Below are 26,870 nucleotides of genomic sequence, written 5' to 3' on the forward strand. Positions count from 1 at the left end.
CCTAGAAAGAGAAGAACAAATTAACACCAAAAAGTAGTAAAAGACAGGAAATAATTAAAATCTGAGATGAAATTGAAACAAAAGAAACAACTAAAAAAAAATGACAAAACAAAGTTGGTTCTTTGAAAAAATAAATAAAATTGATAAACCCTTAGCCATGCTAATGAAGAGAAGGAGAGAGAAAAACCCAAATTACTAACATACATGATGATGAAAAAGGAAATATCACAATGGACACTACAGAAATTCAGAAGATAATTAAAAATTATTTTGAAAATTTGTACTCCAATAAAATAGATAATACTGAAGGTATCAACAATTTTCTTGAGTCATATATTTGCCCATATTGAATCAGGATGAGCTACACAAGTTAAACAGATCAGTTTCAAGCAATGAAATAGAAGATGCCATCAGAAGCCTACCAACTAAGAAAAGCCCAGGACCAGATGGATACACAGCAGAGTTCTACAAGACCTTCAGAGAAGAAATAATACCAATATTGCTCAAAATATTTCATGAAATAAAAAAAGAGGGAATACTTCTAATCTCATTCTATGAGACCAATATCACCTTGATACAAAAACCAGGCAAAGACACAACAAAGAAAGAAAACTTCAGACCAATGTCTCTAACGAATATAGATGCAAAAAGTCTCAATAAAATTCTGGCAAAACAAAGACAGAAACATATCAAAAAGATAGTGCACCACTATCAATTGGGGTTCATCCCAGGGATGCAAGGTTGGTTCAATAAATTCATCACATCAATAGACTTAAAGATAAGAATCATATGATCATCTCATTAGATGCAGAAAAAGCATTTGACAAAATACAGAACCCTTTCATGTTCAAAACACTAGAAAAACTAGGGATAACAGGAACATATCTCAACAACATAAAAGCTATCTATGCTAGGCCTAAGGTCAACATCATTCTATATGGAGAAAAATTGAAGGCATTCTCTCTAAAAACTGGAACAAGACAGGGATGCCCTCTTTCACCACTTTTATTTAACACAGTTTCTGAAACTCTAACCAGAGCAAATAGACAAATTAAAGAAATTAAAGGGATACAGATAGGAAAAGAAGAACTCAAGTTATCACTATTTGCCAACAATATGATTCTATACCTTAGGAGATCCAAAAAATTCCACCAGAGAACTTCTAGAACTAATAAATGAATTCAGCAAAGTAGCAGGATATAAAATCAACACCCAAAAATCTAAGGCATTTCTGTACATCACTGACAAATCCTCTGAAAGGGAAACAAGAAAAACTAGCCCATTTACAATACCTCAAAAAATTTAAAGTACTTGGGAATCAACCTAACAAAACAGGTGAAAGACCTAGACAATGAAAACTACAGGACACTAAAGAAAGAAATTAAAGAAGACCTTAGAAGATGAAAAGATCTACCTTGTCCTTAGATAGGCAGAATTAACATTGTCAAAAGGTAGTGTGCTCACCTGGCATGCGTGCGGCCCGGGTTCAATCCTCAGCACCACATACAAACAAAGATGTTGTGTCCACCGAAAACTAAAAAATAAATATTAAAAAAAAATTCCCTCCCCCCCCCCAAAAAAATGACCAAACTACAAAAAGCCCTATACAGATTTAATACAATTCCAATCAAAATCCCAATGACATTCCTCATAGAAATAGAAAAAGCAATCATGAAATTCATCTGGAAAAATAAGAGACCCAGAATAGCCAAAGCAATCCTAGCAGAAGAGTGAAGCAGGTGGCATCACTATACCAGACCTTAAACTATAGTACAGAGCAATAGTAACAAGAACAGCATGGTTTTGGCACCAAAATAAACTTGTTGACCAATGGTACAGAATAAAGGACACAGAGACAAACCACATGAATATAGTTATCTCATGTTAGACAAAGGTGCCAAAAACATATTTTGGAGAAAGGATAGCCTCTTCAACAAATGGTGCTGGGAAAACTGGAAATCCATATGCAACAAATGAAATTAAGCCTCTATCTCTCACCATATACAAAACTCAACTAAAAGTGAATCAAGAACCTAGGAATTAAACCAGAAATCCTATATCTAATAGAAGAAACAGTAGGCCCTAATCTCCATCATGTCGAATTGGACCCCAACTTCCTTAATAAGACTCCTATAGTGCAAGAATTAAAAATCAAGAACCACTAAATAGGATGAATTCAAACTAAAAAGTTTCTTCTCAGCAAAAGAAACAATCAGTGAGGTGAATAGAGAGCCTACAGAATGGGAGAAAAATTTCACCCTTCACACTTCAGATAGAGCACTAATCTCTAGGGTATATAAAGAACTCAGAAAGCTAAACACCGAAAAAAACAAATAACCTAATCAATAAATGGGCCAAGGACCTGAATAGACACTTCTCAGAAGAGGATATACAATCAATCAACAAATATATGTAAAGATGTTCATCATCAATAGCAATTAGAGAAATGCAAATCAAAAATACTCTAAGATTTCACCTCACTCTGGTCAGAATGGCAATTATTAAGAATACAAGTAACAGTAAATGTTGTCCAGGATGTAGGGAAAAAGGCACACTCATACATTGCTGGTGGGACTGCAAAATGGTGCAACCAATATGGAAAGCAGTATGGAGATTCCTTGGAAAACTGGGAATGGAACCACCATTTGACCCAGCTATCCCACTTCGGTCTATACCCAAAGGAATTAAAACATACTACAGGGGGGCTGGGGATGTGGCTCAAGCGGTAGCACGCCCACCTGGCATGTGCAGGGAACTGGGTTCGATCCTCAGCACCACATAAAAATAAAAAAATAAATAAAGATGTTCTGTCCACTGAAAACTAAAAAATAAATATTTAAAAAATTCCCCCCCTCTCTCTCTCTCTCTCTCTAAAAAAAAAAAAAACACTACAGAAACACACCCATATCAATGTTTATAGCAGCACAATTCACAATAGCTAAATTGTGGAGCCAACCTAGATGTCCTTCAGTAGATGAATGGAGGAAAAAAATGTGTATATATACACAATGGAACATATACACCATAAAAGAGAATAGAGCCCTGGCATTTGCAGGTAAATGGATGGAGTTGGAGAAGATAATGCTAAGTGAAGTTAACCAATCCTAAAAAACCAAATGCCGAATGTTTTCTCTAATATAAGGAGGCTGATTCATAGTGGGGTAGGGAGGGGGAGCATGGGAGGAATAGACGAACTCTAGATAGAGCAAAGGGATGAGAGAGAAGGGAGGAGGTCTGGGGTTAGAAGTGAGATGGACATCATTATCCAAAGTACATATATGAAAATATGAAAGGTGTGAATATATTTTGTATGTAACTAGAGATATGAAAAACTGTGGTCTATATGTGTAATATGAATTGTAATGAATTCCGCTGTCATATATAACAAATTAAAATTTTAAAAAATTTTTAAAAAGTGTCAGCATCATATCCCTATGTTATAATCTATGAAAACTGGAACTATTACAAAACCCACGAGGCTTTAGAAGCTACCCCAGATAATAAACAGAATGCTATTAATTGTACTTTTTAAACAGGCTCGGCTACATGACAGCATTAAATGGGAATTACCTTTCTGACTTGAAACAAGCAAATCTAGGCTTCTCAGCCCTTACAGGTGAGCAGTAAGAGCTGTGCTAGGCTCAGCATAGGACCTGTACAAGAAATGACACATTCATTCATTTGACCCAAACAACTCAGAACTCAGGAACAAGATGTTTGTACACTATAACAGAAAAGAGAAATGAGATCTAGTATCAAAACATTTGTGATCAGTTGCAAGGGAATAATTGGATAAATTTCTGTAAGACAACTTCTTCATCAGACAATGTCACAGGAAGAAATAAAGAAAACATGAGGGGGCTATTTTGGATTAGAAGAGACTAAAGATATATAAAACACATCATTTGAACTAAGAGTCCTGGTGTGTGGTGGGTATGACAGCTGTTTGGGATGGTGGTATAGCTCAGTGGTAGAGAACATGCTAGCAGATATGAGACCCTGAGCTCCATCCCCAGCACCAAATTCTTTAGGAAAACTGTGGAAATCTGAATATAGAATGATATTACATGATTAAAGGAATACCATAATTTCTTAAATGTGACAAAGATATTATATTTATACAGGAGAAAGAATTTATTCTCAGGAGATTTGTGGTCGAATATCTAGCACCAAGTGTCTCAATGTCTACAATTTACCTTCAAATGATTCCACACATAAATATTCAGATGGCAAAATGTTAACTGTTGACTCTATGTTGTACATAATATACATATGGGTGGGTGCTTAGGGTACCATTTTTTTTAACTTTCATGTTACAAAAAAATGGTACCCTAACACATGTTCATGTGTTTGAAAATTTTTATTAAAAATGTTGGAAAAGGAAAAAAAATGTTGAAAACGGCTGGGGTGTAAGTCAGTGATAGTGTATTTGCCTGGCATATGTGAGGTCCTAGGGTTTATCCCCAGCACTGCATCAAATAAATAAATATCTGAATTTAATTTAGAAATGGGGAAGTTTAGAGATGAAAAACCTTACTCAAGCCTACATGGCTTCTCAGTAGCAGACAGAAAACTTGATCTTGGCCTGATTTGTAGGAGTTGTTAGTATACAACACTAGCTGCACAAACTGCCTCAACTTACACAGAAAATGACTTGCCACCTGCTTTATTCCACATATGGTGAGCAGAACTAGACAAATATCCTAATTTGGAAAAATGTCTATTGCAAAGATTCCTTGTTTAGAAAACAATTCATATCGAGTGCTAAATAAAGAATCATTATTTCAACTCTCAGAATTTACCCCAAGGAAAGAAGGACAAAACTTTACGCTTAATGAGGGAAACTGCAAGATTTTTTTTAAAAGAGCAGAAATTCCAGCCATATGCAAAGGTTCCACAGTGGGGTAATCAAGTACAACTGAGACTATACATTCGATAAAATAAATGTTCAATACTATATATTTTTTAATGCTTAGGAATGAGGCAGAACTAGGTAATAAAGGTACATACCAGGGCAGAGAATGAATGTGGACAAGAAAGGTATTGGGGGGATCGATAATATGGGTAAATTATTCAATTAATTAATTTGTTTTAATTAGGTATATATGACAGCAGAATGCATTTTAATTCATTGTACACAACTGCTGCACACCTCTTCATTTCTCTGATTGTATTTGGGTATTTAAATTCTTTAAAAAAATAATTAGAGATCGTACTTCCTATTGCCTCAAAGCCCCTCTCCACATTTCCATGTGCCTTACACACCCTAATTACCCAAAATGAGCCAACGTTAAAACAAGAAAACTAAATCTTTTTCATCAATATACAATATCGGGGGTAAAACATTTTAAAGTAGAACAGTAGCTTAGAAAGCACATCTCGGCGCTCCCTCAACCTCTGCGGGGTTGAGTATGGAGTGGAATAAAACCACTCTTGTAGGTAAACGTCCACAACTAGCAACACCAAGCAAATTAAAACTCAGGGCTGAGCCACATTAGGGATGGGAGATGAGATCCCTTGCTGGCTCGGTACCTGCTTTCTGAAGGGCTCTGCCGCAGGTCCCACAATCAGGAATTGCCTCCCACAGGTCGCCTAGAGGGGGCGGGGGACCCCGGGACTACGCGGTAGGTCCCGGTCCCCGCCAGCCCACTCGAGAAGGAAGGAGGGAGAGAGTGAGGGGATCCTTGAGGGCGCGACGCTGGAGTCTCCCTCGGTACCGCAGCCTCCCCTGCAGGACCCGGACCCTTCCAGCCGCTGTGCACCCAGCCCCGTGCACCGGCCGGTAACGCCAGAGCCCGCCAATCCGCACCGCCGCTCGCCGCTGGCTCCCGCCCGCTTACCAACCCCCGACTCCAGCCCCGACCCCAACTCACCCTCTGCTGTGGAAAGAAGAAGAAATAGCGGCTCTCCCGGGGCGGCGTCTCTAGGAGCAAAACCGCGGATCCCGGCTCAAATACCCCAACCGCAGCGCCTGAGAGGCCAGGATGGCGCGGGGCGGGGCCGGAGGACGCACGTGGCTTGGGCTTGGGGCGTGGCCTACCCCAGAGGGAGGAGCGGATCTTAGGGTCATAGGGGTGGGACCAGGGGGCGAGGATCAAGAACTACGACCTGGAGCTGGGACCAATGAGATGGCTGGCTTGATTTTGTGGGCGTGGCCCTCCCAAGGGAGAAGAGGCAGTGGGCGTGGCCAGAGTGGAGGGGCGTGGCGGAAGACAGGGCTATGCCTGTTTGTCCCTGGGAGTTTCTCAAGGATTATGTGGGAAGTGAGAGTGAGGCTTGGAGTTATAGGTGTCTGAGTTCAAGTCTTTACTGGCCTGCAACCTCACGCAGGCCACTTCATCTCTCTGACCCTCAGTTTCCTTCTGTGAAAAGCAGATGATCACAGGGCTAGGGATATAACTGAGTCGGTAGAGTGCTTGCCTTGCATGTGCAACGCCCTGGGATCAATCCCCAGCACTACCAAAAAATAAATAAATAAAAAGAAAGAGAAAGAAAAAACAGATGATCTTATGATCTCATTTCATGGGATTGTTTAGAGGAATGAGATACTCGCAGAGCTCTCAGCAAGGTTCCTGGCATATCATCAATGCTAAGTTATTATCATTATTATTATTTGCTTTGCTGCCCTTTTCTTATTATTAAGAATCCATTGGGAATCCATTGGTTCAATTCTTTATAACTTAAGTATGTTTATTCTTTATCATATGTATATAAAAGAATCATAACAAATATATACATAGCACTTACCAAGTGTCAGACCAGGTCCTCTTTAAAGGTTTTGCATATATTTGCAGCAATTTCTTCAATCCTTACAAGAGTATGAAGTAGGTATTATTATTTTGTGATTTTAATAGTTCTGGTAACTGAGGCACTGACATTATTTACTTTTCCAATAACAGAATAATGGATGAATTTTAACTTGGGAGGCCCTATAAAACTTCTGCATGTAGCTAATCCCCACACCACACTACCTCTCCAATTCTACTTTAAAGTTTTCACAACAGTACGGCATGAAATCATTGATTGGAGGTTGTACAGGGAACTGGTCTTTATAATCCAATATCTTATTTTACAGACAAAGGATACAAGCATCTCAAATTACGGATTATAAATTCCGTGACAATTCATGGAATGTAGTTGTTTGAGATGTTTCCTTTGTCTGACAGTTTACTGAGACATGCCTCTTTGCAAGGTCTGTGAGCCCACTGATATATCTTCATGACAAAGCTGATTCTCTTTCAGAGAACCTTTGGAGGGCTTTCTTCTTTTCTGTGTTCTGACAGAATTCTCTACACAGCCCTACCATCTGCAACAGATGGTATTGACTCCACCCCCGCATGTTGACCTGTGGTCAGAACTGGCCAGAGAAAGTCTTCGTTCTGCTCGCTCTCTCTCTCTCTCTCTCTCTCTCTCTCTCTCTCTCTCTCTCTCTCTCTCTCTCTCCTGTTGGGTCTGCTGCTGTTGCCACCATTGTTGCTGTTCTGCCAGGAGGAAAACTACCCAAAGAAGGTAGGAAATCAGAGGATATAGACCAGGACCAATGAGTTTCAGCTGAATCCTGAAGTCAGTCAGTCCCTGGACTATTTAGTGATGGAATCCACCAAATCCCTCCCTTGCCTCCTCTGAAAGCAGTGTAGATTGGGTTTCTGACATTTACAGAGTCTTTTTGTTGTTCTTTCTTTGCTGACTCCAGTGCTTGTCCTGCATCTTCCATTAACTCTGACTTCAACTTTATATCTCAGCCGACTATCACTGCCAAGCCTTCTTTAAACCCACCCCTCACCAAATAAAACTATTTCTTCCTTGAACTTATCACAGTTACTAATTAAGCATTTACACTTTGAGTATCCCTTATCAGAAATGTTTGGGACCAGAAGTGTTTTGGATTTCTGATTTTTTCTTGGATTTTGGAATATTCACATGTATATAATGAAATATCTTGGGTATGGGACCAACTATAAACATGAAATATGTTTGTTCCACATACACCTTATACACATATCCTGAAGATAATTTTACAAAACATTGTAAATATTTTTTGTACCAGGGATTAAACCCAGGGGTGCTTTACTATTGAGCCACATCCCCAGCCTTTTTATGTTTTGTTTTGAGATAGGGTCTCCCTAAGTTGTCTAGGATTTTGCTAACATTTTAAACAATTCTGTGCATAAAGCAAAGTATCATTCCTAAAGATAATGGGGACAGTAAAACACCATGTTACTGAATATCTTCTCTCTGTTCCCCAAACCCTAGCCAAGTTAAGGGAATGATGAACGCAAGCCTGGGCAGTAGACAGGTTATCTTGAAGGAAATTGGCTTTGTCTTGTGAACACGGGCAACTGGGGCAAGTTACTGTTATCTGTCAAAAGATATTTCTTGCATACATTCCAGAACAGTTGCTACTTGGACTGCTGCTCATACAGGTAAACAAAGCAAGCTAATTCTTGTGTCACTGATTCTACAGCCTAACATATAAAACTTCTCTCTCAGTGGGGACTGGTACAGAACTGAAGTCACTGTGGAAAGTGTGTCGCTCGTCCAGCCAGTTTCCACTGGACAAAATGCTGTGAGGGAGAGGAGGCGCTACTTGGTGAAGCACCTTGAGGGATGGAGGTGCTGTTGGTCTGTCACCCCTGAACTCTTCTTGGAGCAGTTACTGATCTCTTGCAAGCTTTTGTCCATAAACCATGTCTCCCATGCCATTTATGGGCACTTTCTTTGTCTTTCCTGCAACCTACTCCACTGCCCTTGCACAACTGGGCTGTGGATGAGACACAGATGTGGAATTTTCCACTCATGGCATTATGTCAGTGGCAAAACATTTCAGGTTTGGGAGCAATTTGGGTTTCAGATTTTTGAATTAGGAATGTTCAACCCATATTTGGGCGATGATTTGGTAAATATCCCTAACCCAATCCTTAAAGACTAAGCACCACAATGGCAAGCTTTTTGTTTCACTTGCTGTTTGATGGTACCTAGCAATGTGCCTGGAATAAGTATGGTACTCAGGAAATGTCTGTTAAGTGAGTGCTTGCCGCAGTCTGGCTGGGCACAATTCAGGAGCCACTTATCAAGCACAAACGAACTTTATTTTTAGAACACACATGACCACCACAGGAGCTCTTCAGGAATTCCCTCAGAGCCCAACTGCCACCAACGGCTTCCCACAAGTCTCTCAACGCCCCCCCCCCCACACTCCTCCTGCTCTTGAGGCCGATTGGCTGGGTCGCATGGGAGGAGCCAAAAGAGTCCCCCAGTGAGCAGGTCCATGGTCTGAAAGGGTGGGGAAACAGCCCAATGAGCATCACCACAGAGGAGCCAATCAGCTGGCAGCTGGAAGTTTGCTGGGGTCGCTGTGAGCCAATCATCAGCTGGCAGCTGAAAGTTTGCTGGGGCCCCTTCAGCTGTGGCTCTCAACAAGTGCTCTTTGCTTGGTGGAAAGGAGATGAGCAGCAGCAAAGAATGATGCTGAGCTGGCTGCAGGTTATCACTGCTCGCAGGGGTCCATAGTGAAGTGGCTTTTTTTCTCATTGGTTCCTCTCCATGCAGGCACTAAGATGGTGTTTCCTTGGATCTCTTATAGTAGATACGACTTCTCTATTTGCTTTAATTCTCCAAAATTTCTGGAAATCTTTCGTAGGCTGATGTCAAATCTCCCCACCTCTTTATTCTTGGGATATAAGCCATAGGAGTGAGCCATAATGGGTGTCCAGCCCAGATGACCCACAGGATGACTGCAACAGTGTGGGCCCTAAACAAGAACCAGTCAGGTAAGTCCAGTCAACGCAGAGAAAATTGAGAGATAATTATAAAATTTTGAATTAAGGCACTGTGTTTTGGGGTCTCTTTGTTATGTAAGAGGTAATAAGCAGGAAAGGAATAAGACCCCAATTTAAAGTCTGTGGGCAGTTGCATGCTGAAGCTATCTTTGGTTACTTTGTTGTTAATCTTGTTAATCTTTTGCCCATTTGGGGGTTTGCAATGGGCTTTTGCATAGAATGGAAATGCCCAGCTTGCCAGTGCACATCACTGTCCATATTCAAGAGCAAATTGCTGCCTACAGAATATGAATCAAGATGCCCAAGTCAAAGACACTTTCCTTCAACTCAAGAAGAAAGCAGGGCATGTTGTGCATGCCTGTAATCCCACCAGGTCAAGAAGCTGAGGCAGTATTGTAAGTTTGAGCCCAGCCTGGGCAACACAGCCAAACCCTTTCTGAAAAATTAAACATAATAAAAATAATAAAGGGCTGAGTTATACAGCTTGGATGTGTAGCAGTTGCCTAGCAAGTATGAAGCCCTGGGTTCAATCCCAAGTACTTGGGAAGGGGACTGTTGGAAGGAAAAAAAAAAATCTTTGCTATAGTTTTTTTTTTTTTTAATTTGTTCTAATTAGTTACACATAACAGTAGAATGCATATTTACACACACACACACACACATATGGAGTATAACTTCTCTTTCCTCTGGTTGTATTGAACATGGTGTAGAATCTCACTGGTCATGTAATCATATATATTCATAGGGTAATAAGGTCCAATTCATTCTACTGCTACACCTTTACCCCCTCCACTCCCTTCATTCCCCTCTGCCTGATCCACAGTACCTCTATTCTTCCCTAGCTCTGCCCCCTTATTGTAAATTACCATCTACTTATCAGAGAAAACAATTGGCCTTTGGTGTGGGAGGCCGTCATGTCACGTAACCAGCATTTTCCCCTCCTGATTGGTTGAGCACAGTCGGTCATTCCCCTCCACACCCTACCCCATGATCTGGCTTCTCTTAAGTTGCTGAAGACGGTGGCCCGATCTTTAGGGTAGTAAAAATGCAGCCAAATGTGTCTTCATGCGTTGGCATGCCTTCCTGCAGCCCCATGGGTCAAGCTACGCTCACCTGTTCCTTTGTAATATAACCCCTTTGCCCTGTTTGGGATAGAATGTTCCATGGAAACGCCCTTTGTGGGTCCCCTTCTCTGACTCTGTCCTTGGGTGTGGCCTTCCTAGATGTCAGTCAACCTGCTGACAGCAGACACCATGAAGCTAGCTAGACAGCCCCTTGAAACCTGACCTCTTGCCTCATTTGAATGGCTTCTCCTCAATAAAAGGGGTCAGCGTGTGCTCATTCTCTCTCTTTCTGCGGACCCTTAAGGTCAGAGGAGCCTTTACAACATCCCCCAAAGAAAAAGGTATTTCTGTCTCTTGTGTGGTTATTTCGCACAGCCCAGTTCCCCTGGAATGACCCTGAGTGTTTTAGTCGAAAGCAATGCAGCACTTTGGGTTTTTTTGGAATTGGTTTATTTTGCCTACCATGATATTCTCCAGCCCATCCATTTACCTGCTAATGCAATAATTTCATTCATCTTTAAGGCTGAGTAATATTCCATTGTGTTTAAATACCACATTTTCTTTATCTATTCCTCTGTTGAAGGACATCTAGGTTGGTTCCAAGTTTAGTTGTTGTGAATTGAGCTGCTTATAAACATTGATGTGGCTGAATCACTATAGTATGCTGATTTTAAGTCCTTTGGGTATAAAGGAGGAATGGGATAGCTGGGTCAAATGGTGGTTCCATTCCAGGTTTTTTGAGGAATCCCCATACTGCTTTCAATAGTGATTGCACCAATTTGCAGTCCCACCAGCAATGTATGAGTGTACCTTTTCCCCCACATCCTCGATAACACTTACTGTTGCTTGTATTCTTGATAATTGCCACTCTGGAGTGAGAAAATAATCTTAGAGAAGTTTTGATTTGCATTTTTCTAATAGTTAGAGATGAACATTTTTTCATATGTTTGTTGATCAATTGTGTTTCTTCTTCTGTGAAGTGTCTGTTCAGTTGTTTAGCTCATTTGTTGATGGGGTTATTTGGCTTTTTTGGTGTTAAGTTTTTTTGAGTTCTTTATATATCCTGGAGATTAGTGCTCTTTCTGAGATGAGTGTGGTAAAGATTTTCTCCCATTCTGTAGGCTCTCTCTTCACATTATTGATTGTTTCATTTGCTGAGAAGAAGCTTTTTAGTTTGATTCCACCCCATTTATTGATTCTTGATTTTACTGCTTATGCTTTAGGAGTCTGGTTAAGGAAGTCAGTTCCCAAGCCGACAGTGGTGGAGATTGGTGCCTTAGGGTAGCTTAAGTCCTGAGATGCCTTGATACACATTCCAGTGGAACCATCAAGCAGCAATGGGCCTTTGAGATCCAAGTTCAGAGGTGCATAGCTGGAGGTAGGAATGTGAGAGTCACCAACATTTACAAAGCCATGAAATCGGATGAGAAGCTCAAGGGATGAGGGGAGACAGGAACAGACAAATGAAAGTCTTAGGTAGAGGTCAGGCAAAGGGAAACCAGCAGAAGAAACAAGGAAGGCATGGGGAGACCAGAGAGGGGTGTCCTGGAAGTGGGGTGCATTAAGCATCTGAAGGGACAGGGGTGAGCAGCTGCAGCAGATGCTGCTGAGGGGCTGAGAAATAGTCAGGACTGAGTGTTGACTGGTGCATTTAACCACTTACAGGCCATCAACCTTGGTGAGAATAGTTTTGGGGTTGTTTCTGGGACCAAAGCGTCTTTGGAATGTATGTGGGAGAGAATGAGAATGTCTGAGTCAGAGACAGTGAGGATAGAGAACTCTCCTGAAATACACAAAGGGGAGCAAAGAGTTGGGGCTTCAGAGAAGGTGGTTATGAGTTGTCATTTTTAATGGAAGAAGGAGCTGAATTTTTACAAGCTGATAAGTATGAGCCAAAGGAGTGCGACAGATGATGGTGCAAGCAGGGAGGGAGGATTGCTGGAACAGGGTCTTCTAAAAGGCAGGAGTGGGTGGGGAGTAGTGTGTAAGGGAGTAATGAGAAATCTCTGAGACCAGTACTCTGTGAGAAGACAGCTTCCATGGGATCCTACCACCAGGTGCATCTGCACCCTGCATTTGGCCTGTGCTAAGCCATGAGTCAGAGAGTAACTTTGTACACAGAAATACTCCAAAATTAACTCTAATTCTCATTGCCTCTTTCCTGCTGAACAACACTGGTCTCAGTGAAAAAGAAACTAGATCATCAGTTGAGAGGAAATGTGTGGACAACTCATGGAGACACGAGAAGAGAAGACATCAATGGTTTCTGGGTCTTGCACGTTAAGTCTTGGAACATGAAGACAATAATGTTATTATTTTGGTGTTGGGGATGGAACCCAGGGCCTCAAGCATGTTAAGCATGCTCTACTAGTGAGCTACATCCCCAGGTCAGGAAGGAAATCTTTAGTCTCACACCCCTCAATGGGATTTTCTGTTCCTGGTTTACAGGGATGTGAACACCTCCATCGTGGAGCTCCTGATTATGGTGTACGCGTGTAAGACCTCTTGTGCCAAGAGCATCATTGGCGTGATCCCCTGCTTTCCTTACAGCACATAGAGCAAGATGAGGAAAAGAGGCTCCATCATCTCTAAATTCTTGGCCTCCATGATGTGCAAAGCTGGTAAGAAAGGTAGATCCTTGACAACTGACTGGGAGCTTGGGAGTTTATTTTTACAGAAATCATTTCAAAGCATTCTCTTAAGCAAATGAGAATGCTGAACCGAGGAAAAACAGTGATGCTGCTTTTAAACCCCACTAGTTTGTGCAGTCCATCCTTCTCCACAAGAGAGATGTGCCTCGACACCCAGTGTCACTGAAACAGTGAGTGCTAGTAAACTCTATAGGCGCACTGCAGTACTGGGACAGCAGATCTCACAGCTGATATGGCTACCAAGTGACTTCAGGTGGATAACATAGATAGCATAGATACACTGGATAATGGGATGACGTACCTCCTTAGAAGGACAAAGCTGGATATCATGAGATTTCATAGTGCTACTCAGAATGATGTGCAGTTTAAAATTTATTAATTGTTTATTTTTGGAATTTTCCATATAATCTTTTGGACCAAAGGTAACTAAACTCTCAGAAAGCAAAGCCACAGGTAAAGGGTGGGATTGGGGGACTAGTAAAATTAGAAATTCTACAGAGAATTCTGTTTCCAACTCCCTCAACATGGAGATAATGAGAACAATTTTGTTTTCATTTTTTTCCTGAACAGTTTGTTTCAATTTAAATTTATATTGAAATAACAATTTACAATCATGTTAAAGTTGTTTTGAAGCATAACAGTCATTCTGAATCCTGATTTTGCTTTAACATGGCAACTATTTGTGTGTTGGCCTCTTCCCTTTCCAGGACAGAGAGGCATATTTTGTAAATCATATGTATTGTTTTGTGTTATGCTTTCTTGGGTAGCATCCTCATTATTCCCCTTGTTTTTAAATGTCCTACATAATTTCCATTGTGAATGGATGTTTGTACATGTGCCAACATTCACATATGTCCATGAGTGTGCTTGTGGGTATATGATTATAAGGTAGTTATCGCAGAGCATTTGCACAAAGAGGAAGGAAATTGAAAATCCCCTAATCCGTGCATTTTAACACAGACACTTATCATAGAATATATTTTCCAGTGCATCATTCCAAAGAAGGCAAAAATTAAACAAACCCCAGGGACCTCAGCAGCATCTCTCCTTGAAAACACTGTAACAGTCACTGGAAAAGAGGGCAAGGGCTCCTCACTGAGTCTTTTGAAATGTTTCCACCATTCTCTTCCAACCTTCCACTTGGAGGGATCACTAGGCTTACTTTTCTTGAATTAAGCTGTAAATTGAGCTGCTATAAACATTGATGTGGCTGCATCACTATACTATGCTGATTTTAAGTCCTTTGGGTATAAACCATGAAATGTGATAGCTGGGTCAGATGGTGGTTCCATTCCCAGTTTTCCAAGGAATCTCCTATACTACTTTCCATATTGGTTGCACCAATTTGCAGTCCCACTAACAGGGTATGAGTGTGCCTTAGGCTCCCAATGCCTGCCACGTCCTTATGCTTAAGATTCCACCACTGGCTGCTTTCTTAGGACTCCTCCTTGAAAACAATGGCACTTCTCCTTAACCGAGAAGCCACATCTCATCCTGAGCTCCTGGGCCCAAGTTCCACTAATCGTCTTGTTATAAGAGAGCAGTGGGATAACTCAGGCCATCACAGACGTCCTAGATCACTTGTCCAAATAGAAGAAATATATCAATGAGAGCCTGTTGGGTAGTCACAGAATCAACACAGGAGTTATCGGTGTGGCCCCAGGTGTGAGGGTCAGACACAGGTGCTTCACCTAGATAGGCAGGATCCACCAGGGGAAAGGCAGCTTGTCTGGCAGGACTTGGATCCTAATCTTCCTCAACATTTGCTGAGCCCTCTTCTGTCTGAGTTCTTCCCTGTTGTTTCTCACAGGGGGCTCTGGCCTGACCCAGTTTCACTGGAGGATGGCCATGAGTGGAGCAGAACCACTTCCTTCCTGTCCTCATCTTATACCAATCACAGTAATCAACCTTTTCTTCTGTGTTAGCATCTTCTGGACAGAGATTATCCCCCAAGTTCCCTCCCCAGTGGAAGTCCTGGCTCACACTTTTGGAAGACAGGTGAAGTAGGAATTAGAGACCATGGGATGACCATTGGAGCAAATGGGAGGTCATCATGGCTGATGGTGCCCCCCAAGGGCTCTGGGGTAGGCTTGGTGATACTTTACCAGCAATGGCATGGTTGTGGGGACCTCCCTGCAGGCCTGGGAACACAGCGGAATTGATGAGAGACTCCAGGTTGTACAGAATCTCTTTGCCGGTCTTGGGATCCACACTGCACACTCCTGGGTAAAAAATACCATCAAAATGCAGTCCTATAGGCTGAGCCCTTCATCTTCTCCCTAGGGACTCAATGGTGTAGTATGCACCTTGACTTCTGGCGTGAAGTCAGCCTTACAGCTGCTTTGTAAGGCTATGCAGCAGAGGAAGCCCTTGCTGCTGCCCCCCCTTTATTTTTTATTTATTTATTTGTTTGTTTGTTTGTTTATTTTTGATTGAACCACTGAACTACATCCTCAGCATTTTTTTAATATTTATTTCTTAGTTGGACACAATATCATCTTTATTTTATTTATTTATTTTTATGTGGTGCCAAAATTCGAACCCAGGGCCTCACACATGCTAGGCGAGCGCTCTACCACTGGGCCACAACCCCCAGCCCATCCTCAGCATTTTTAATTTAGAGAAGGACCTCACCAAGTTAGTGATGCTGGCCATGAACTTGAGATCCTCCCACCTCAGCCTTCTGAGTTGCTGGGATTTTTTGGAAACAGGACATCATGGATGGGTCACTGAATGGAACCCTAGCTTCAGCACCTCCATTGTACACCTGTCACCTATGATGGCTTCTTTTCTTCATAACACCTGACGATAATGAAGCCTTAAAGTGGAAAGAAACAGAAATTTCCCTCCCGAGACTGTAACAAAGCACATGCCTTTGGCATTTCTTTAAATATGACTAGGAAGGCGACTTAACAGAGATAATGCTCAGAAGGCTACTCATGGGGAAGTTTTCTTTCTGAGAAAATATTCACACAGTAATAACTTAATAATTACTATTCAAAAATAAGTAATACTAGAGCTGGGGTTATGGCTCAGTGGTAGAGCACTCACCTCGCACGTGCAAGGCTCTGGGTTTGATCCTCAGCACCACATCAAAATAAATAAATAAATAAACACATAAAATAAAGTTATTGTGTCCAACTACATCTACAAAAAAAATTTTTTTAAGTAAGTGATACTAACACCTCTACGGAGCTGTTGCTTTTTCTTTTTTCTTTTTCTTTTTGCTGCTCATAGGGATAGAACCCAGGGCCTCATGCATGCCAGGCAAACACTCTACCATTGAGCCACATCCACAATCCTATTTGGAATATCTTGGGATCCAACAACTACTCTGAGCACTTTGTGCAAATTCATTCAATCTCCTGAATAGCAGTCCAGTGAGACAGGTGCTATTACTCCAGTCCCCACTCCAGAAGTGAAGAAATGAAGCACCAAGAAGCTGCACAGGCAGCCTGGGACCATGGTGTGTGGGAGAGCCAGGATCTGCTTTTGTCCTCTGGCTCCTGTCAGCCAGCAGAGGGTCTAATGAATCACATTAACATACAATGGCAGAAATAAAAGGCCTCCTAGGCAGGTGGGACAGGTCACCTGACTCAAAAGCATCAACCCCACTGAAGATGGACCTCAATGGAGCACAGGGACAAGAGAGCGCTGGGAAACTGCGTGGGCACCTCGTTGGGTCAAGTCCTGGCTGGGGCAGGGCGAGGAGACCCTGCCCAGGAGTAAGAGTAATGCAGCTATCGAGGGCGGGTTTCTCTGCTCATGTGAGGCTGGAGCACAGATGTCATCACAGGCTGGCTAACCAAGGACCTGACCGCTCAAGTGGTTTCCCAGGTATGGGAATCTAAAAATAAGGGGCACAAGGCTTAGAGATGGGCTATAAGGTACAGGAAAGAGAAATTCCCCACTAAAATGATAAAACTTGCATTAAGGTTCATGCACCGAGCGTCTGCATCATTCCAACACACAGCAGTTGCTGATCCCCTCCCTGTTTTCCTAGCACTTGGATGCATAGGAATGGGGGCCACAATTCTCGCTCAGGACTTCCTTGTAGGTCCTTTCCATAAAGGCTATCACCATAAAGACCTGAGTAGGGCTGGACATTGACCCTCCCAGCCCTGTGGGTCCCGATGATAGGCCTGCAGAACCCACTTCTGACAGAGTGTTTCCACTTCATCAATAAACTCAGTCCTACCATAATACCTGTGGGAGAGAAGCAGGAGCCCACATCCACTTTTTTTTTGTGGGGGAAGCTCTGGAAGACCAACCTTGCACGTGACTGAGTCACGCTCCCCAGCTGGGTGCTGAGGTGCTCAGTCTCAGAAATGTGGCAGAGCTTTCCCCACCCTTCTTGGGTTGGAGGTCGGTGTCTCGTACATGGGTGTGTCTTGCTACAGCCCCATGGGTGGAGCTACGATCACCTGCTCCTTTGTAATATTACCTGTTGCCCTGTTTAGGATAGAATGTTCTATGGAAGTGCCTTGTGTGTGTCCCCTTCTCTTACTGTGCCCTTGGGTGTGGCCTACCCAGGTGTCAGTCAACCTGCTAACAGTGGACATCATGAAGATAGACTCAGCCCCTCGAAACCTGACTCCTTGCCTCATTTGAATGCCTTCTCCTCAATAAAAGGGGTCAGCTCGTGTTCTCTCTCTCTCTCTCTCTCTCTCTCTCTCTCTCTCTCTCTCTCTCTCTCTCTTCCTGTGGACCCTTAAGGTCAGAGGAGCCATCATAGCCACCCCAAAGAAAAAAGTATTTGTGTCTCTTGTGTGGTTATTTCACACAGTCTAATTAACCCAGTTCAACTGGACTGACCCCTGAGCCTTTTAGTCGAGAACAGAAACCCAGTAGGGGCCCCAACTTTTGCACCTAGCAGAGGTCAAAGCTTAGAGGTAGGAAGAAGTGAGGGGAAGTGAGCAACTCTCAGCTTCCCCATCTTGTCCTATAAGGTTGTAGGAGGATCCAATGAGATATATTAGTTGGTACCCAGTAAATCTACCAAAGCACAAAGCAAAGGTAGTTATTCACAGTAGTAGAAAGACAAAGCCTTCAATTTGACCCTCAGACTTCCACAGAGAACTTCAGGGGCATCTCAGGATAGAATGACAGTTCATTCTCCAAGGGTGACCCTTCTTTTTCTGTGTCCACTGGAATACAAATGCTAACATTCACCAAGATCATGTCTTATTCTGTACTTTCTTTGTCTGATAATGACTGTAAAAAACAAACAACAGATGGCCAGGCGAGGTGATGCATGCCTGTAATCCCAACAACTTAGGAGGCTGAAGCAGGAGGACCTCAAGTTCCAGTCCAATTTGGAAAATTTAGTGAGTCTCTGTCTCAAAATAAAAAATAAAGGGCTTGGGCTGTAACTCAGTGGTAGAATATCCCTGGGTACAATTTACAGTACCACAAACCACCCCTCCAAAACAAAAATTAAGCTAGACATGGTGGCACTGCCTATAGTCCTAGCACTTGAGAGATTAAGGAAGGAGGATCACTCGAGTCCAGCAACATAGAAAGATCCTATCTATATATATAGATATAGATTATATGTATATATACCTATGTCTATATGTATGTATGAACACACACACACACATATATGGCTTACACTGGTTCAAAAGAGTTGAGAAAAGTAATCACTGCACATGTAAATCCAACATTTATAACAATAAATTTCCCATACAGGTTGAGCATCTCTAACTGAAAATATGAAACCCAAATGCTCCCAAATCTGAAGCTTCTTGTGTACCAACATGACATCCAAAAAGTTTCCATAATCTCACCGTATGATGCCCAGCACTGCTCTGGGACTCTGCACTGTCCCCACTAGAAAGAAGGCACTCATCAGAGGCAGTTCCTAGACCTTGGACTTCCTAGACTCCAAAACTATAAAAATAAATTGCTCTATTTACAAATACTCAGTCTTAGCAATTCAGCTATACAAACAGAAAACAGACAAAGAAAGTTGGAGACAGAAGAACTAAAGTAGATGGCCAATAGACAAAAGGCAACTCATGTCCCATATATCAGCAACACAGGAATAATCAGGATTTAAAATAAGAAAAAATACAAACCATTTACAATAGCACCTCCAAAACTGAAGTACTTAAACACAAATCTAATAATTTATGCATCCAGAAAACTTTGAACATGGTTGAAAGAAATCACAAGGAACATTAAAAAAAAAAAGTTTCAAAGGAACTGGGGGATATAGTTCATTGGTAGAGCCTAGAATGCATTAGGACCTGCCTTCCAACCCAGCATCTCCAAAAAAAAAAAAAAAAAAAAAAAAAATTCAAATATTTAACCAGTAAAGTCTATGCAATATTCCAAAATCTGAAAAAAAAACTCTGAAATCTATAACACTTTGGGTCCCAAGCATTTCATATGAGACACTCAGCCTGCACCATAAGTTCCCTTTCACTTCTCAGCCACTTCTGATACAGATCATAGCAACAGTCATCTTCTGTGGCATCCCTCAAAGGACACCAATCTTTTCTCGGTCAAGGCTAGATGATACTCCTTATTACCCTGGCCTGCTGTTCTAGAAACTCCTGAAGACTGTTAAATGCAACCCTGAATATACCTGCTCCAGGAACAGCAGTGGTATCACAGGTTAGAAATCACATAAGAGCTATGCAAGAGGGCAGGAGTGGAAGAGAACAGACTCCACAATTGGGAAGCCTGTTTTCTTTCTTTTTTTTTTTTTTTTTAGTACCAGGGATTGAACCCAGGGGTGCTTAACCACCAAGCCACATCCCCAGCCCATTTTTATATTTTATTAGAGACAGGGTCTATATGAGTTTCTTAGGGCCTCACTAAGTTGCTGAGGCTGGGTTTGAACCTGCAATCCTCCTGCCCCAGCCTCCTGAATCACTGGGATTACAAGTGTGTGCCACTCTGTCCAGCTGAGAAGCCCATTTTATGAAGTTTACATGTTGTTTAGATTCTACACTGATTGAGTACTTCACATCACTATGTCAGAAACAGGACTTGGAAGACACTTACCTCTGACCTGGTACGCCTCAGAGTATTTGTTATTTAAGCAAGAGCCTAGGGCCTCTAAAACTGCTCAGCTGGCAAAATTCTCCAAGGCAATCAGCTCCAATCCAAACCTCTGCTGGTACTTTCCTTTTTAATGATGTTGTAAACCTTATGAAAAGAAAACAGATGCTGGACACTTGGACATTTTGGTTTAAAATTTTGCTCTGATCAAAGCCTTAATCTCCTAAAGAGAAAAGACACTATTACAGATTCGTATTTTCTCAGAAGTCAACTATAACCCAAATAAGCAAAATATGAAGACTCCTGTAACACTTTAAGGGATAGAACAAATCTTCCTTAAAGACTTTACCACCATCTGGGAAAGAATTAATAATAAAATGTATGAAGAAAAACAAAATGATTTAGGAGAAACTTATCTTTACATACCCTACGTAATTTTTAATTCTACACCATCCTGTTATTTTTATCCCTACATTTCATCAAGTTCCTCCCTCCCTGAACTTCATTCTTTGCTCCTCTTCCTTAAAGGAAAAGATGTTTCAGCAACTGACTGCATTCTTTCAAGCTGTGAAGCTGTAGTTAAGTACACTAATTCTTCCACCAGTTCAACTGTACTATTTCTTTGTCTTTTTTTTTTTTTTTTTTTTTGGTACCAGGGATTAGAGTAGGCGCACTAAACCACTGAACCACACTCCCAGTCCTATTTCACATTTTATTTAGAGACAGGGTCTCACTGAGTTGCTTAGCGCCTCACTGTTGCTGAGGCTGGCTTTGAACTCGTGATCCTCCTGCTTCAGGCTCCCAAGTATCTGGGATTACAGGCATGTGCCACTGCAGGCAGCTCAACTGTACTACTGAACCGCATTAATGAGTTTTTCATCTCAGCTATTATACTTTTTAAGTCCAGAATTTCTACTTGGTTCTTTCTAATGATTTATCTCTCTTTGATAAATTATCTTTATATGATGTAAAACAATAACTAGAATTTAAGAAAATAAAAAATAGTTTACTCTGAGCCAAATGTGAGTGGATGAGTTCTGGGAACATAGGTTCAAGTTATTTTAATAAGGTACTCTAAAGTGGAAGAAGTTACCTGAACTATTTTTACAGCGCTGGGGATCAAACCCAGGACTTTGCACATGCCAAACAAGTACTCTACCACTGAGCTACACCGCTAGATCTCACATGAACTTCCAAAGCACTGAACAAAGAAAGAAATCAATACATCCAACAAATATATTGGTGTGAGTATTACCTAGGTGGGCTACAGCCAAGTGGGAAAATGTGTAGGTTTCAGATGCTATAGCATCCTTAGCTTTAGGGTTGGTGGAAGGTAGAGATCTGTTAAGCTTAACAATACATTATGAGTTGTTTACAAAAGTAAGTAGACTTTTTTCTAAAGATAGTTTAAGATAACTTTGACTCTAGACCTGCAGCTCCCATGTTTCCACCATCAGAATGTTCTACCCTACTGCGATCAGGCAGTGGGGTCTTTAATATAAATGTGGCTTCTTGAGAGAACTTCAACTTCACATTTTATTAATGGTCTTTATGTGATGAATCATTGATTCTATGATTTCCTTTACACCTTTAATCATGGCTTTCTTAAGTTCTTTAATCATTTATTTATTTTTATTTTTTAGTTGTTGATGAACTTTTTTAAAAGAATTTATTTATATATGCAGTGCTGAAAATCGAACCCAGGGCCTCGCACATGCTAGGCAAGCACTCTACCACTGAGCCACAGCCGCAGCCCTAAACATATTTATAAAACCTTTGAAATTCTGACCTATGAAATTTGACATCTGATCCTCTGAGACAATTTCTGTTGCCCAGTTGTCTTCAGTGTTTGGATTATTCTTTCCTGCTTCTTTGCATGGCTTGGAAATTTTTTTTTTGAAAGTAGACGTTGTGTGTAATATATTGTAGTAACCCTAGGTACTGGTCACCTATCCTCTTGCAGAGCTTACTATTGTTGGTAATTTTTTTTTTATTTATTTAGTGAAAGGATGGATTATTTTAGAGAAGTCTATTCCCCATCACCCCCTTGCAGTGTGAAGCCATTGATGCTGATTCTTGGGATGGGGGTGGGAGACTTCCTTATAGTTGCCTTGGGAGTGGTTTTAGAAGATTGCTTTCTGGCTCTCTTTCCCTGAGCAGTTATAGAAATGGAGCTCAACCAATTGCTGGCTGATTGTTCTGTTGTTTTCAACAATGGACTGTGGCATAAATTGTTCCACTCACTGATCCAGTAAATTTAAAGGGAAAACTCTTATGGTAAGCACTTGAGGTTTCTTCTGCCCAGGAGTGATCCTCTTAGATGTCTCTTCCAGCTATGTAGCAGTCCTTCAATTTATCTATATCTCCAATAAATCTGTCAATCTCTTCCCAACTGACTTTCACCACAACCTTCACTGTTTTTGAGATTATATTTGAAACTCTCTCCATTGCAAATGAAGGTAGAGCCTTTGGAGAAAGATTTGGACCTCTGTCTCCTATAGCTTGCCCCTTCCATGGGCAAAATCTCTTGAGTCACAGCTGTCCTGGGGGCAGAGACAATGGGTGTTTCTGACTGAGTGACACTTCCACTTTAAGAGTTTGGTGCTGGGTGAAGGGGAACACAGCCCTGGGTCTCTCTCCTCACCTCTGCCAGCATGGAAGCACAGCTCCAGGAGCCAAGGCAAGGTCAGTCAGGCCCAGTACTCTGAGTGGTGCTGTGCCTAAGGTAGAGCCTTGCTCTCACCAGTGGGGACTGGGTGGAGGAAAGGAGGTCCTACCTACTGCACTCAGCCACAACGTAGCCCCAGAAACTGGTAGTTAAAGACAAGATGAGAAATTCAGAATTCTGCTTTCCTGAGAAGACAGCCCTCTGATTGGGAGGTGGGGGGAAAGAGAGTCAGTCCTGTGTTCTTGGTTGTGCCAGCCTGGGGTTCAAGGGCTTAGGAAAATATTAAAGATCTTCCCTGTCTATGTGTCTGCTGTGACCTTCACACAACCTTGATGGGACATCTAAAGAATGCTGACTTCTTGGTGGGTTTGGTTCACTCATGAGAACTCAGAATCATTTACTCAAGACTAGCATAGCACTCTCTAGGGATCTGGCCAGTCCTTGAGGGGACAAAGTGTCCTTGAGGGGATCTAGGTCATGCAGCTGTTACAATAGATCTTTGTCCTAACTTGTATTTAAGGAAGCCCACCAGGAATAAGACTTTGGACTCTCCCCTATGAAGAGGATGCTCTGCCTGGGACTTCCCTGTTGGGAAAGCTGCCCTGGGACTCCCCAGCTCCCTGGCTTTCAGGTGCTGGTGTTTTCTCGGTAAGATGATGTATTTTCTTCTCTTTCTCTCCCACCTTTCACTTTTGCTTTTGCTTTCATGTGACTACTAAAACAAACACTATCTTATATAAAGAGAGTCTCTCTATTGTCTATCAGAAACGACCTGCCAAATTCAGCAGCTGCACTCATATGTCACATCTTAATGTTACTGAGGTCAAATTTCTCTATCTGAGCTGCAAATAGGAAGTGTTACTGAGTCCTGGGGCAAAAGCCCTGGCTCTAGGGGTCCCAACAGATCAACCCCAATCACCTATTTCAATATACCAAGCAAAGAAATGACCAGTGCAGGAGGGTAAGAAAGGAGCTTTAATTAACGTGGTCATCATACTGGGAAGAACAGACATAGGGGTACAGTGACCAAAGATCCTTTTTCAAGGGACTGACAGAAACTTTGAAGTTTTGTAGAAAAAAAAAACAAGCTTGCATGGATCGGGAGTTTGCAAAGCTGGCAGAGTAGGACATCTGGTCAAGCCATGGTCTTGTTGGTCATTATGTCAGGGCTGGTTCTGTGGAGCTCTGGGAAGGTCATCATTTCATAAGGAGGCAATTTGGTTCCCACTGTGAGATGGTTGCTCCTGCTTAGAGGAACAACCTCAGTCCCAACAGGAGGTGACTGCACCTTGTTAAAGGGGGCAATCTTGTCATTGGATGTTCTGTAAGACTCACTGTTGACACTGGACATGGGAATATTGACTTAGTGACTGTAGAAATGAAAACAGGTGAATGATCACACGGGCAAGGCTTTTATTAGGGCTTCTGTTTTTAAAGGGAGACCCAGCATGGACCATTCTGGCTCCCAGAATAAAGGGAAAGAGTTCCTTTGATTCATGTAAAAGGGCTTTTTGCAAGGGGGCTAAGCTTTAGGAATGCTAATTGGCTTTCAAAGGTATGTTTTCTTTACCTCTGAGGAAAGCAAGAGCAGCTGGTCATCCTGGAGCCAAATGTCAATTTTTCATATTGATGCCACAACCTGGATAAATATTTATCTCTGCCTTCTGACAACAATGAACTGCTGTAGCTGTTAAGATCACCCATGGAAGAGAACAAAAATCATAGCAAGTAGCAAATCAAGGGCCCTGGGAATGTGTCCTTTTGATGGCTCCTTAACAGTTTTTATCCTTTATGTTGTTTGTCCTTGGGGAATGATGGCAAGAACATCTTGGCCCCAGTGAAGTACAGGGCTCTGAAGCTGATAAGGTTGATTTGGGGGAATGGATAAGGCACATACCAAGCTTTCAATAACTAACAAGCTACAAGTTAATGTAGGAGAGCAAAGAGAGAACTCACACTATCTTTTATATTTTGCTAGGCAAGAACTCTACCACTGAGCCCAGCCCCAGCCCTACACTCTCTTTTAATGGCTGTTGAGCCATGAGTTAAGGTCCAGGAGTGCATTTGCCCCTACGGTGGTCTCTGTCTTACTGGTCTTTGAGTGTAGTTTCAGTTCCTTGTCATGAAGATGCTTACCAATTGGACCTGTGGTTTATAGAATCCAGTGCAATTGCAGAAGAAAGTAGCTCAGGAGAAAAAACACTGAAGAGGCAAATGGAATCAGAGAGGGACAAAATGGAGTTGGTTAGGTCAGTGGCTGGGTCCTATTCTGGAGGAGGACACGTTTTGGATCAAATATCACAAACTCTCATTTTTCTTGCTGTATTTAGTGAATTTTCTTGAATAAATATTTCTTCATTTGCTGCATGTTTTTGGATAAAGTTCAGTGACTAATTTCTTCACAAAATAATTTTCACCAGTTTCCCTTGGGAGCAGATCCCCAGAGCTATTCAGATGGTCACGTCAGAAGTAGAACACAGGGCAGAAGACTCTTAGATGCATTCCTTTGTGTGAAAGGGAGTTGGACACAAAATATTGTATTCAAAATGTTAAATCTGGATGGCATACTCAAAAAGGCAAAACCATGGAGATTAAAAAAAAACAATAAGTAGGTACCAGGAATTGGGAGTAGGAAGAGGGGTTGACTATGAAGGGGCAGCAGGAGGGAATTCTGGGGTTGCTGGAACTTTTCTGCATGGCACTTCAGTGTGAGGAGAGGACTCCATAATTTTGCTATGGACTGAAATGTGTCCCCCACAATTCATATGTTGAAGCCCCAACTTCTAGTGTGAGTGTATTTGGAGATAGGATCTATAAGGTAATTGACATTAAATGAGGTTATGAGGAGGGGACCCTAATCCTATAGGACTAGTGTTCTTATAAGAAAAGGAAGAATCACCAAAGTGCTCTCTCCATGTGTATTGAACACATGGGAACTGAGAGAAGGCAACTGGCTATCCTTAAACCAGGATGAGGGTCCTCACCAGAAACCAACCCTGATGGCATATTGATATTGGACTTCTGGACCCTGGGGTTGTGACAAAATAAATTTCTGTTATTTAACCTACCCAGTGTGTGTGTGTGGAATTGTACTATAACATCTGAGCAGACCAATACACATTTATCAAAACCCACAGAACTGTGCATGACAAAGAGCAAACTTAATGAATGCAAATTTTAAAATACTGCCCAGGCTATGGGGCAATACAAAATACAATTTTTGTATTTATTTTTTTAGTTGTAGTTGGACACAGTATCTTTATTTTATTTATTTTTATGTGGTGCTGAGGATCAAACCCAGGGCCTCACACATGCTAGCCGAGAGCTCTACCACTGAGCCACAATCCCAGCCCCGCAAAATACAATTTAGATGGTGACAAACAAACATATCTATATTTCAAATAAATCACACAATCAAGGTGAAAGGAATGAGAGTTATAACTTCATTAAGTTTTTTTGTTAAAAGAATATGTAATTTCCTAATTAAATCAGAAAACAAAGAATTGCTAATGTTTGCAAAAAGAACTATATAAAAGCAGTACTCTATTGGTAAATTTGTTTCTCACAGGGTCATAGGTCAGGAATTTCAAAACTGTTTTAGATGTGTCCCAGAGTTGAGCAAATTGACTGTAGAGAGTCAGAGCCAGACTTGTCACTGTTATAGAGGGAAGCTACCAGTAAGGAAAGAGGGAAGACT

General features: G+C 41.7%; 2 long non-coding RNA genes across 4 annotated transcripts in view; one reads left to right on the forward strand and one right to left on the reverse strand.

The window, feature by feature from the left end:
* The window catches only part of LOC124077603 (uncharacterized), an 83,133-nt gene that overhangs the window by 35,239 nt on the left and 21,024 nt on the right, over nucleotides 1-26,870 (reverse strand). The gene's annotated exons all lie outside the window — the stretch shown is intronic.
* LOC124077629 (uncharacterized) lies at nucleotides 9,647-26,194 on the forward strand. Its single transcript, XR_006846691.2, has 4 exons — nucleotides 9,647-9,770; nucleotides 13,292-13,464; nucleotides 23,694-23,821; nucleotides 24,756-26,194. It is a non-coding gene; the product is annotated as an uncharacterized LOC124077629 (long non-coding RNA).

The sequence above is a fragment of the Marmota monax genome, unplaced genomic scaffold (genome assembly GCF_021218885.2).
Source record: "Marmota monax isolate L192 unplaced genomic scaffold, Marmota_monax_Labrador192_F-V1.1 WCK01_AAM20220418_F8-fsc00311, whole genome shotgun sequence".
NCBI lineage: Eukaryota > Metazoa > Chordata > Mammalia > Rodentia > Sciuridae > Marmota > Marmota monax.